General features: G+C 34.0%; 3 long non-coding RNA genes across 6 annotated transcripts; all 3 read left to right on the top strand.

Annotated features, from left to right (window-relative positions):
- On the top strand, window positions 514-4643 carry LOC110264818. 2 transcript variants are annotated; one of them, XR_002351052.1, is made up of 4 exons: window positions 514-2226; window positions 3257-3357; window positions 3769-3844; window positions 4248-4643. It is a non-coding gene; the product is annotated as an uncharacterized LOC110264818 (long non-coding RNA). The 2 variants fall into 2 exon arrangements; XR_002351053.1 differs by lacking the exon at window positions 514-2226 and adding an exon at window positions 2631-2759.
- LOC110264817 lies at window positions 4650-5478 on the top strand. The gene is made up of 3 exons (XR_002351051.1): window positions 4650-4812; window positions 4920-4983; window positions 5097-5478. It is a non-coding gene; the product is annotated as an uncharacterized LOC110264817 (long non-coding RNA).
- LOC110264819 lies at window positions 8670-10279 on the top strand. 3 transcript variants are annotated; one of them, XR_002351055.1, is made up of 3 exons: window positions 8670-9104; window positions 9185-9289; window positions 10035-10279. It is a non-coding gene; the product is annotated as an uncharacterized LOC110264819 (long non-coding RNA). The 3 variants fall into 3 exon arrangements; XR_002351056.1 differs by having other exon boundaries at window positions 9188-9289; XR_002351054.1 differs by lacking the exon at window positions 8670-9104 and having other exon boundaries at window positions 9111-9289.

The raw sequence follows: 12141 nt of genomic DNA on the forward strand, positions 1-12141 counted from the left end.
TCCAGCCATGAGGGGCTCGACTCCGTCAGGTGGAGGGCGACCGTTGGTTCCTTCACCATGCCCTGGATGAGCGACCGGTTACCCGATCCTGGCTTTGTGCTCGCAAGCTTCGACAAAACGTCTGCTCGTGTGTTCTTTTCTCTTGGAACGTGCTGGATAATGACCTCCTGGAACTGGCTTGTCATTTGCTTAACCTTTTCCAAGTACTTTTGGAGGAGGGGGTCCCGCGCTTGGTAGCTTCCGTTTATCTGCGATGTGATGACTTGGGAGTCGCTGCATACTTCGACCCTCGTCGCCCCGACTTCCCGAGCCAGCATTAGTCCGCCTAGGAGAGCCTCATATTCTGCTTGGTTGTTCGACACGGGGAACTCGAACTTGGTCGATTGCTCATAGATGACCCCTGCTGGGCTTCCAAGATGACCCCTGCTCCTCCGGACGTTTGGTTGGAGGCTCCGTCCACATGAAGCCTCCACCATGTGCCCGTTTCCTCGCCTCTGTTCGACGCGCGCCGCCTTTCGTGTCGGGCGTAGATAATGGGGTCGCGACTTCTTCTTCTGGGGCGTATCCGTTCCCCAGTGCTCTCCGACTCGCATTGGGGGCTCGGCGTGCGCCTCGAGCGGCTTCTTGAACGGGAACGGGTGGGGCTCCGCTCTGGGGAGCGTTGGTCGCGCTCTCTTTCTGCTAACCTGCGCTCTAAGTCCTGCATTCTGTGGCGTAGTTCTTGCATTATCCTGGCGTGGTTGTCACCCGTCCCCCTGAAGGGGCGTCTCTCGTGAGTCTGCGTCGCATCCCTCGGGGGCGACCGTTGCTGCTGCCGGGATTCCGTCGCGACGGCGCCTCCCCCGAGTATGGGAGGCGCTACCTCGGAACCAGTCCCAGTCTGGACCAGCACGAAATCCATGAACGGTCCCCACAGACGGCGCCAATGTTTGGTAAATCGGGTACCGTACGATTCGGGTTAGGACCCTGAGGACAACGCTTCGGATGGTGGAGGAGCTCGTCTGGTCGTGGTTTCCTGGTTCCGGGTGAGCGAGGTCCCGAGCACTTCTGATGGAGAAGGGGGATGCCACCTGCAAAGACACTCCGACGCCCTTGTCAGAATATGTGCAGGCGGAGAGGAAATGATGTGTGAATGTGACGTACCTTGGGGGGAGAGCCAGTCTCCCCCTTATATACATATCAGTAGTGGGCCCTTCCAATGGGCAGGCCCATACCCTCAAAGGTGTTGTCCCACGGCTGTGTGCGAGCCGTACGGGACGCGTGTCCGGGTCGGGTGGAGGACGCACCACTGGGCCGGCGAGAACTCGGGTCGGGTTGACCCGCGCGAGTTTTGGGCCAGGCTGTAACAATATTTAACAAGGAGCAAATCATTTTTAAAAAAATATATATATTCGTAATTATTTCTTTATCTACTTTTCATAATTTGTATCTTAATCATTTTTGTGTCATGTCAAATCTTTATTAATAATTTTGTTTTATCCGGTTTCTTTTTTTTTTATGTTTTGTGATTTTTCGTCATTTTTTATGCGAATTAACATTAGAAAAAAGAATTGAAAAAAATGTGAACATTACTTAAACTTTAGGATACATCAAATTTATTAATATAAAAAACTCAGAAATAAATAAAGAAATTAATTCCTGATTTTCTTTTTCTTCAACATTTAACCATTCTTTTTACTTGTGATAAATACTAAAAAAAAAATAAGTGCTTCTTAAGAATTCGAATACTAAAAGTTTTTATGATCATTAGTAATTATTTCTTCATAATGATCCACTATAATCTCTTTCTTTTTTAGAAAAAAATTAAATATCTTTTATTTTTGTGTTCTTTTAATTTTTTCTCAGGTATAAGAAGAACAACAGTGTTATCAGTAGCAAAGAGTAAAAATCCAAAGGCCACAACCCAGTCTTTCCAGCTATCCCCCAGCGAACAAAAAAAAGGGAAGCAAATGTGACAACAACGTACGTACTTCACCTCCTTCGTCTTTCTCTGTTTGCTTTCACCTCGCTCAACCTGCAAACTCTACCACGGGACTTTTGCACGTTCAAAATCTCATATCCTCCTACAAGTTACCAACCTGTCCTCATCTGCGGTGGCTCACAGTGCTTTCAGTCGGTGCGGCACACCAGTGTTGCTCGGTAAATCGGCGGATAATTCATTATCTTCATGTTTTGACAGATCGAGCCACTAAACTTCAGCCAAGTAACAAGGGGGGTGCTGTTAAGGTAAATCCTTTATAAACTGAAAAACAAACATCAATTTCATTTTTTACCCTAATGGTTGTACTGGTAACTAAGTTTTCAGTTTTGTATTTTTTCTTTTCGTTTTCTTTTCAGTTTTGCTAGCTTTCTTTGCCTCTAAAGTTGATTTTTTTTTTGTGGGACATGTATGTATTATTCAGTGAATGTTTATCTGCAAATTTAAAGGAAAAGAGAGTTTCTTTTCGTTTTCTTTTCAGTTTTGCTAGGTTTCTTTGCCTCTAAACTTGATTTTTTTTTTTTTTGGACATGCATGTATTATTCAGTGAATGTTTATCTGCAAATTTAAAGGAAAAGAAAGAAACAGTTAATTTTCAACACATGACTTGTCTGATACTTCCTTGAGTGCAAGATCTCATTCTTATCAAATTGTTTTTGTTCAATCTTTCCATTGGCATCATTTTAATTTTAGATTGAATATTTTTTTTTTTTTGGTTCTGTACAAGGATCAGTTATTTTGGAAGTTATCCCAACTATTAATCCCAATTTCGTATTCTCAGGTATGGGTTTATTCTTTTAGGTTTTGTAAACTCTTTCTCAGTTAAAAAAATATAATCATTCTATAGATTATTTTATCCATTAGTTTCAAATATAAAAAAGATTTTTTGAATTCAGTTTTGTCATATCTATGATCTTTGAATATTAATTCTGGTCTTTTATAGTTGAATATTGATATAATTTTTTTATTTTTTCTTTTTTTGTATCATTTGTAATCCATATTCTAATTAACAAACTCATAATCCATGATTGTTTTATTAGATTATTATTAATAGTTGTGGTTAGCTTTTTGACACTTCTCAACATTATAATTAGGATTAGTAGAAATTTAGTTTACTAGAATAAATAACCATATCTTTGTTGATCTATTCCTTGTTTTGTTTATCAATGGTTGCTGTTTGTTCTTTATGTTTCTGGATTCAATTTTATCACTTATTTTTATTCATTTCGTTCAAATCTTATATTAGCCTTTACTTTATTATAATACTCTTTTTGGCAGAAATAGACAAGTTCTTTTCTCCGTTCTTGGATCTTTATACAAAGTGTCTCTATCTGATAAGGCTGAATTCTGATGGATGCTAATAGAGAAGATCCAAACAGGTATGGCGCTGAGAATTAGAGAACATGTTTTGTTTGCTGTATTTTCAATTTGATTGAAATCTCATTTACTTTTTAACTCAATATATTTCACATTAATTTTATAAAATGTTAACGTCAATTAAATATCGATGTTATGCCATGTATAGTTTTTTTTAAATTCTTTCTTTGATGCTTTTCATGTAGTTATTTAATTTAATTGGCTTCTCATCTATATGTAGGCCAGATTTGAGGAGTTGTTGTAATCTGTAAAATATGTTGTGTAGTAGTTTGCAAGCGTGGTCTCTTGGTTATTTTTCTCTAATGTTCTTTTAATTTGTTACTTTTTTTCTTGTTTCTGGTATACTTAGTTAGTTGGTTTCTTGGTTAAAATTCTGACTCTTAAATTCTAATCGTACCATTATGTCTTAACAGGAGGTTTTTAGCAACCCAGCAATACTGGCCCAACGAAAAAGAACTGGTTTTTAGATTTCGCGTTTTCAATAAACAGGTAACGAAACATAATGGCCAATGTGCAGTTTTGCGCAGTAGTATCAATCTCAATTAATTAGATTCCTGATTTGACTATATGTTCTTGAATTTGTTATTTTCTACTATTTTCTGCATGTCTGGGAGTAATTGCTTGCCCTTTTGTCCCTTTTCTATGGATATTTTGTTTAAATTCATTTAGCTGTTTACTGAAGTACAATCTTCTCAATTATTTATGCTAAAGCTTTCTTCTCATTATAATGTTAGTTCAGTTACGTGGTTATTGTTCTCTTGTGTTGCTCAGTTGGTAATAATGGTAGATTTAAAATACCTCTCTTTGCTAAATAATTAGTTAAAATTATGTGAAGCTTTTTTAACATGTTTTATTACACATGAATTAACTTTGAGAAGAAATTTGAATATAGGGTGACAGAGCTCTTCCCCAAATTTTGTTTCAACTCATGGAGAATGATTGGGGCCAATGTTCTATGTTATTGACGAGTTAGATAATTGTTTAGTGCTGGAGGTGATAAGAAAGAATGATCAGTTGCTCATAACTGACTCCTCATTTGAACAGATTAGAACTTTCTATTTTATCGATAGAGGGGCATCTGTTCAATTTAGGTATGTCGGTTTTGGTATTTTTTTTATTTCATTGTGGGATAAGGATAACTAACCCATCCGAGTTCACCTTGATCCTGACTTCTATGTTCCTGAGCTAATGGACCCAGAGACAATTGATAATGTATCAAGAGTGTTCCACATAAAGTACACCAGGATGAATGAGGACTCATCAGCTGATGTGATTGTTCTCTCTGGATCTGAACCATCGGATGATCGGTTTTCATCAGATGGTGATGAAGACAATGATCAAGGTGGGGCACTGGTAGGGGATAAACCAGATGATCCGATAGATTTGTCTAGTGGAAGTAGTTTATCATCGGAGGTTAATGAACAAAGTCACGCGGCAAACGAGTTAGTTGATCCTAGGTAATATTAGATGTAACTTTTTTCTTTGTTTTTCTGATTTTAATATCATGGGATAACTTGCTATTTTTCAGTGTGGCAACTAACATATTCGTATTATCCTGAATTAGATACTCTCCAGAGGTTTCTTATGAAAAGAAAATCACAGCTTCGGATGTTGCACAACCTAGATTGGTAACTTGATTTCAAAATAGTGTTTTTTTTTATCATTTTTTTTTCTTGCAAGCTGATTGGATGTTCTTCCTAAATATTTTATGTTTGTGTTAACTATGAATTATTCCTTGCAGTATTTGGCTTCAAAATTCGCTGCGTATCTTAAACTGTGTGGAGATGGCTCGATTTGGACAATCACTGGTCCAGATTCCAATGTAGAGAAGAATGTCTTCTTCTTCCACTTATTGAAAAGTGGAGGAAGAGGTGGAGAATGGAAATTTGGAGTTGGGTGGAGGGAATGTTGTAGAATATACAACTTAAAGGAGGGTGATATCATTACTTTGAAACTCGGCTCGATAGCTAGACGGCAGATAGAGTTATCGATCCAGCGACATTAGGCCTCCTATGTATAACTCTATTTGATGGATATTTTAAATTGTATGTTAATTTGTCTTTGACATATTTTATCTTTTGTTTGATAAACAAATTTATATATGTTGTATATATTTTGTTTTGCTATCAGTAGGTATCTTGACATTATGTGTTTTTAAGATAATACATAATAGTAAACTATATTTCTGTTGGACTTTTTTTTTCTGTTTTTTTAGTGTCTAACAATTGTTTGAGTATTTTATTATTTTTTATTATCTTAGAAAATATGTTATACCATTTATTGACATATTGAATAATTGTTATATTCTATTTTTTTTATTTTAGTGTAGTGATAATTTTGTAATTATCCAAATTTAATACAATATATCTATTTGTATAGAATATATTTTAGTTAAATTCTTAGTATTTTTCTTTTAAAAATATTTAAATTTCGTGAAGCCCGTGCATTGCACAAGTTATCACGCTAGTAAACTCATAGAAACACAACTCTTGTTTTTTTTTTTTAATTTATCTGTCAACATCATGAATAATTTTATATTATTTTCGGTATAATTTTCTGCTTCAGTTATTTTTTCTCTTATAAGATTTTTATTTTTTTTATGGTAAAATAAAATCAAAACTTGTACACATTTTTGTTTCTATTTATTATTATTATTGTTATTATCATTCTTTTTTATTAAAACAAAAGCACATCTTTTTTCTATTGTTGCATATCTTTTTTTTACTAGTAAAAATTAATTTTTTATTTTTTTACACTATTATTTGATTAAAATAACTAAATTAGTCTTCGAAAATTTTAAAAGTGGATATTTTAGTCCCCAAAAAAAATTAATACACAAATCAATCCTTAAGATTTTACTCTGGACAGACAAATTAGTCCCCAATTTATTTTTTGGTAGAGTAATCACCCAGATAAGCCCCCAAAAATTTTAAAAGCGGACATTGTAGTCTCCAAAAAAATTAATATACGAATCAATCCCTAACGTTTTTTTTTATCAGACATAATAGTCCCCCGTCCATTTTATTTTTACTATATGTCGACCTTTATTATTATTAACTTAGCTTTGTGCATGTAGACAATGACATTAGCATATTAATACACTCTTTTTAATAGAAAAAAGTAAGGTGAATAATAATGTTCTGAAATTCAAATTAAAATATTTTCTTTTAATACAAACATATATTTTAAAATAGGACATCTTTTGATTATATTAAATACAAAAATATCAAATGATTTTAATCTTAAATTTCTTATATAATTTTTTTATATATATATATGGAAAAAAGGCAAATTAAACCAAATGGAGGACAAAATTACATTATTCTACCAAATTCAAAAACCGTTACCTGAATCACCCAAAACCATCTTCTTATGTAATTCGAATGAATTCCATTCGAATTAAGAAAACAATAGTAATTCGAAACCAGCTTTATTTGAATTATACATGCATGAGTGTTAAGGTAATTCGAATCAGATTGATTCAAATTTTACATGCGTATAGTATTAGGACAGTTCGAATAAGAGTGACATCATTTTAATAAATTTATTAAAAAAATTAATAATTTAAAAATAAAAAAATATATATTTTATTCCATACATTAAAAATAAAACTAACAAAATATTTAATTACGAGACTTTTTCAAAATATTTATTAGGAGTGTTCATGAATCTGATCCGATCCTCATATCCGCGGTATTTATTCGAATCCAATCCGAAAATTGCGGATATTGATCCGATCCGCAAGACTATCGGATCGAGTTGCGGATTTTGTGTTGATATCCGTATATCCGCGTATCCGCAAAAATAAAGAAATAAATAAGTAAATATTTTTTATGTTTTATTTCAACTAATAATTATCATATATGTTGTATTATTTTAATTTATTATTTAAGAAAAATATGTTTAATATTATTTTAAGAGTACATATATTTAAAAGAATAGAAAAAATAAATTTTATTGATACTTTTTTAATAAAAATAAGCTTTTAAAAATATTTGTGTGTTTTTGCGGATATATCCGATATCCGATATCCGATCCGCAAATGTGCGAATCGGATCCAAGCTTAAAATATGCGGATATGGGATCCGATGATTTAAGTGCGGATCGGATCGAAATTTTGGTAATATTCGATCCGATCCGATCCGACCCGCGTTCACCCCTAATATTTATGAGCTATTAATTCGAATTTCATACCATACTCTTCCTCCATTCTTGATGGCTCCTGGTTTTTTAAAAAAATATCGTAATTAAATATTTTATTATTAGCTTTTTTCTTAATGCATGGAATAAAATATATATTTTTTATTTTTAAATTATTAATTTTTTTAATAAATTTTTTAGGTTTTAGGTAAATACATGATAAAAATATTTATTTTTAATTTTTAAATTATTATTAATTATGTAGAGTATTTTATTTAAAATTTAAGTACATGCATATATTTACCTAAATCACTAGGACATTACAAAATAATTCTGCTTTTTTTTGTTTTGATTTGTTAATATTTTGTTCTTTGGATGTGGTTTGTTGCGCTTCTCTTTACTCTGTGTTTTGGATTAGGGGGTTTTGAATAACAACGGAAAAAAATAGCTAGTTGCCTTAGTTAATTTTTTTTTTCACCAATTTTGAATAATAATTCTTCCAAATTTTGTATATGATTGAGTTTGGATTGAGAATTATGATTGATTATTTAGGTTTAGGTTTTAATCTGTGAGTATCAATTATTATTATTATTGACGATGTTATTTTTTTAATTGAGATTTTTTTTTTCAGATTTTTTATTGTAGATTTAATTGAGAAAATATAAATTGATACGTGTTTAAGAAGATATTTTTACCATATTAGAGACGGACAAAATTATACCATATTAGTTTTGGATATCAAAGAGATAAAAAATTCGTTTAAAAAACAATAATACTAAAATGACGATAATTCATAAGGAGACCACTTACATAAAGTCACAAAAAATGTCTTTTTTTAAAGACATTCATACGTGGCAAAATATGATTGGACATTTTTATTAAACCGGTTAATAAATTATTTTTTAATAATTCAGAATAAAATCGGTTTATTAGAGAAAAATAATAAACCTAATTGTTCGTATTATAATTATTAGATTCGGTTTGTTCCGATCAATTTACACAATATAAATCGAATTATATTTAAATTTTTTATAAAAAAAACAAATATATCCTTAATTTTTTATTTTACAAACATTTAAATCTCTAATAATTTAAAAATACAATTAAATCCTTATTAAAAAAAATTCTAACCCTAACCCCTTATTCAGCCCAAGCCCAAATTCAAGCCTAACGGTGAAATGGTGAAATAATTTGCAGCCTCCTGGGATTCTCCCAAACTCACTCGATCATGCTCAAACCTGGAAAGAAGGGATGTTCTCGGTAATACAATTCATCAATTCCCAGATTCAAAGTCGCAATCTTTCGAGAATTTACAGGAACTTACAGCAGGTAAAGTGGCTGCTAATCTTGAAAGCCCCAGGTCTGTGATGACTCACTGCAGTGCTGATAGAGTTATGTTGAGAAGGCATTCCTCAAGCCAAGTTCTTCCTTCTGGAAGTAAGAGATTCTGGTGGAAGATGTTTGTCTGGAGCCATAGGAACATACATAGACCTATTTCAAGCAAATCAACACAGGTGAATCCTGGTGTGGCTGTAACGCACAATCCATACGGATACTCTTCCGACACCCTTGAACCGAAGCACAAGCAGTCACCAGGAAATGTGGAATGGTAAGTATTGTATTCCATTCATTACGATTAATCACACGAAACCTTACCAGTTACCAATTACGAACGTGAGTGTGATTCAGAAGATAGACGAGAGGATATTTCGGTTGAGTAAGAACAAGGCTTCTTCGAAATCTGCAGCTGATACAAGATTTGAGTTCTGATTCTCTCATTTTAAGGCTCTTCAGGTAATTTAATTTAATTTTTATTTTTCCCTTATTCTTCCATTTACGTTGATAAATGCTAATGCAATAGTATTTTGGAAATGGATGATAATTAATTAAGGTGAACTAAAGTGAAGTTGTTCTGTTTAGCTATAATATAGAATCCTTGAGACTTGAATGTTTTATCAAATGCAAGGGTGTTCTAAGAGGCAGCGCAGAGGTGGCAGTGAAGCGAATATCACAAGAGAATGACGGCGTGAGAGAGTTCCTAGCAGAAATTTCAAGCCTTGGAAGATTGAAGCAGAGAAACTTGGTTGCTCTGAGAGGATGGTGCAAGAAAGACATGGGAAATTTCTTGTTAGTTTATGAATACATGGATAAAAGAGTGTTTTGTGATGAGAGCATGATGCTGAACTGTGAAGAGAGAATAAGAATCATCAAAGGTGTGGCCTTTGCTGTGTTGTATTTGCATGAAGGTTGGGAAGAACAAGTTCTGCATAGGGACATCAAAGCCAGCAATGTGTTACTTGATAAGGAGTGACATGTTAAAAGTAAGCAAAGATGATTTATCTTTAAGTTCTAAAGTAGTTGTAATCAAGAAAAAAGATGTTTAAATCACCAAAATTATACTCTTTTTATCCAAATTTTGCTGCTAAAAAAGTTGTATGTTGATTTTAGAATTGTTTTCAATAGTAATTCAGTGTGCGGAGAAACAAAGGAAATAGATGGTTCTGTTAATAATAACAAATGCTGATTCTCTTGTTTGTAGGTACCCAAGGGATGGGAAGCTCTTTGTTTCTGTTGTTTCGGTAGAAAGTGGTAAAGCTATTGCAAAGTCAAGCAAGGTGCTGTTGCAAAATGGGAGTTGTCAGTGGTCAGATAAACACATTGAAATTATAAACACATAATAAAGTCATAAAAAAGTTAATTACAATTAAAGACTTTGTTGGCATTATCCATTGAAGCTGTACTCTCTGATTTTTTACAATGAAGCAAAGCTACAGATTTGTACTTGATTGATTCTCCTATACATATCTCTAAATGTATTTACACAGCATGACTCAAAACCACGACGAACAAAGCCTCCTTCTAAGCAATGGGTTTGTCAAAAAGCTTAACATCCATGTTCACATTCTAATACTTCTTTCCTCCTATTTGCTATCATAAACCAGGTTCATGAGCCCAAAAAGCATCTGAATCCGGACAAAAGAGAGAAAAATCTTGGATTTCTCTATTTGCTATGTGCCAATTGACAAAGCGAGCTTGTATCGACTTGAACAAAAAAAGGATGACCGGAAAAAGACAGCATTTATCATCTTCCCTGCAAGATCATATCCAAACTTGAAAACAAGGACCAACATAAAATATACAAGAAGCAAAGCAGAAAGCCCATCTAAATACAGTTTCTCAAAGGAATAAATAAATGGAGTTATTAAAATTTTTCTTTTTTCATCACAAAGACAGTGCTTTATCTGTGATAACTCAACTCCAGGAACAAAAAATTATGAGGGGCACCCAGCAGTTATTGGCAAGTGGTGGGCTACTGGAAAGAAATAGATAGAAGCTACAAACCCAAATTACCTAAAGTGGATGGGACCTTGGAAATTTGGCATCTCAAGTATTGCTCTATGTTAAAATGTCTATAGTGGACAAATGAAGATGGCACCAATTTACTCAGACCATACTTACATCAGTACTGTCATAAGCTTACATCTTAGGATTATGCTTTATCTATTAGAAAATGTTATTCATTCGAACCTATATAAATTTTGAAATACCATCCTTCTTTTCCAGAACAAAAAATAAAGCATACTCAAAGTTGTTGGCTATTTTTATTTTTTTTAGTAGATAACATTCTCTCGGTGAAGGTTCTTTACTTGTAGAAAACAACAAATTAAATGCACACAAATTGAGGATTCACCCAAAATTCAAGAATTATGAACATAGAAATCCTATAGGTGTTGACAAAACAAAACAAAATCAGTAACAAGTAATCCCTAATCACACTAAACCTGAAATCAATAAAGCTAAACAAAAATTTCAGTAATGATTTGATTTCTATTTTTAGCAACAGCAAGAAAATTTCAACAAAAGTTTCAGGAATTAAAAAAAGAGCAACAACACAAAATCAATTATTTGATTTTCCATTAACCCAGTCACAGTTTCACATTCAAAAATCAACAACAAGGCATAAAAGGAAGAGAAGAACCGAAGTGAAGGCAGTGCCGCTAACCTTCGACGACGACATGGACGGCGCCCGGCGAGACGACAGCGAGTGGCAACACAGCGGCGAGCTGCTCCAAGTTCGAGAGAATCCAGGGAGGACGGGGACAGGGGGAAGGAGGACGCCGAACTACGAGAGAGGAAGCAGAGGCGCCGACAGCACGGACGGCGGCGGCACCGCGGCAGAACAGTTGCAGGGAGAACTTAGGGTTTTGGTAGGGTGAGTTTGGAAGGTGCTATGGGTTCAGACTTCAGGTGATAGTGATATATGATTCACGTATTGGGGAAATGGGTGGGTGCTAGGGGAAATGGGCGGGTGTTACTTGTTAGGGGGAAGGGGTGGGTTTGGAAAGTGGACCAGACTATTTTTCAAGTCGGTTTTTTATTGAATCGGTTAGACCGGTCGGTCTGGCCAGATTTTAGAATATTAAAATTGGTTTTAATTTGGTTAATTAAAAAATTTAAAAAAAAAACCGATTTATTAAAAACGTCCAATAATACAACGACACGTAGGCGTCCTTATAAAAAGACATTTTCTGTAACTTTATAGGAGCATCCCCCAATTCATAAAGTTTATTGGGTTAAGTCAAACTCAGAATAACAAGAAGTTTAATTCTATTTTTTAAGTATAGTAAAAAATACAAATTTAATAT

Source organism: Arachis ipaensis, chromosome B07 (assembly GCF_000816755.2).
Source record: "Arachis ipaensis cultivar K30076 chromosome B07, Araip1.1, whole genome shotgun sequence".
NCBI lineage: Eukaryota > Viridiplantae > Streptophyta > Magnoliopsida > Fabales > Fabaceae > Arachis > Arachis ipaensis.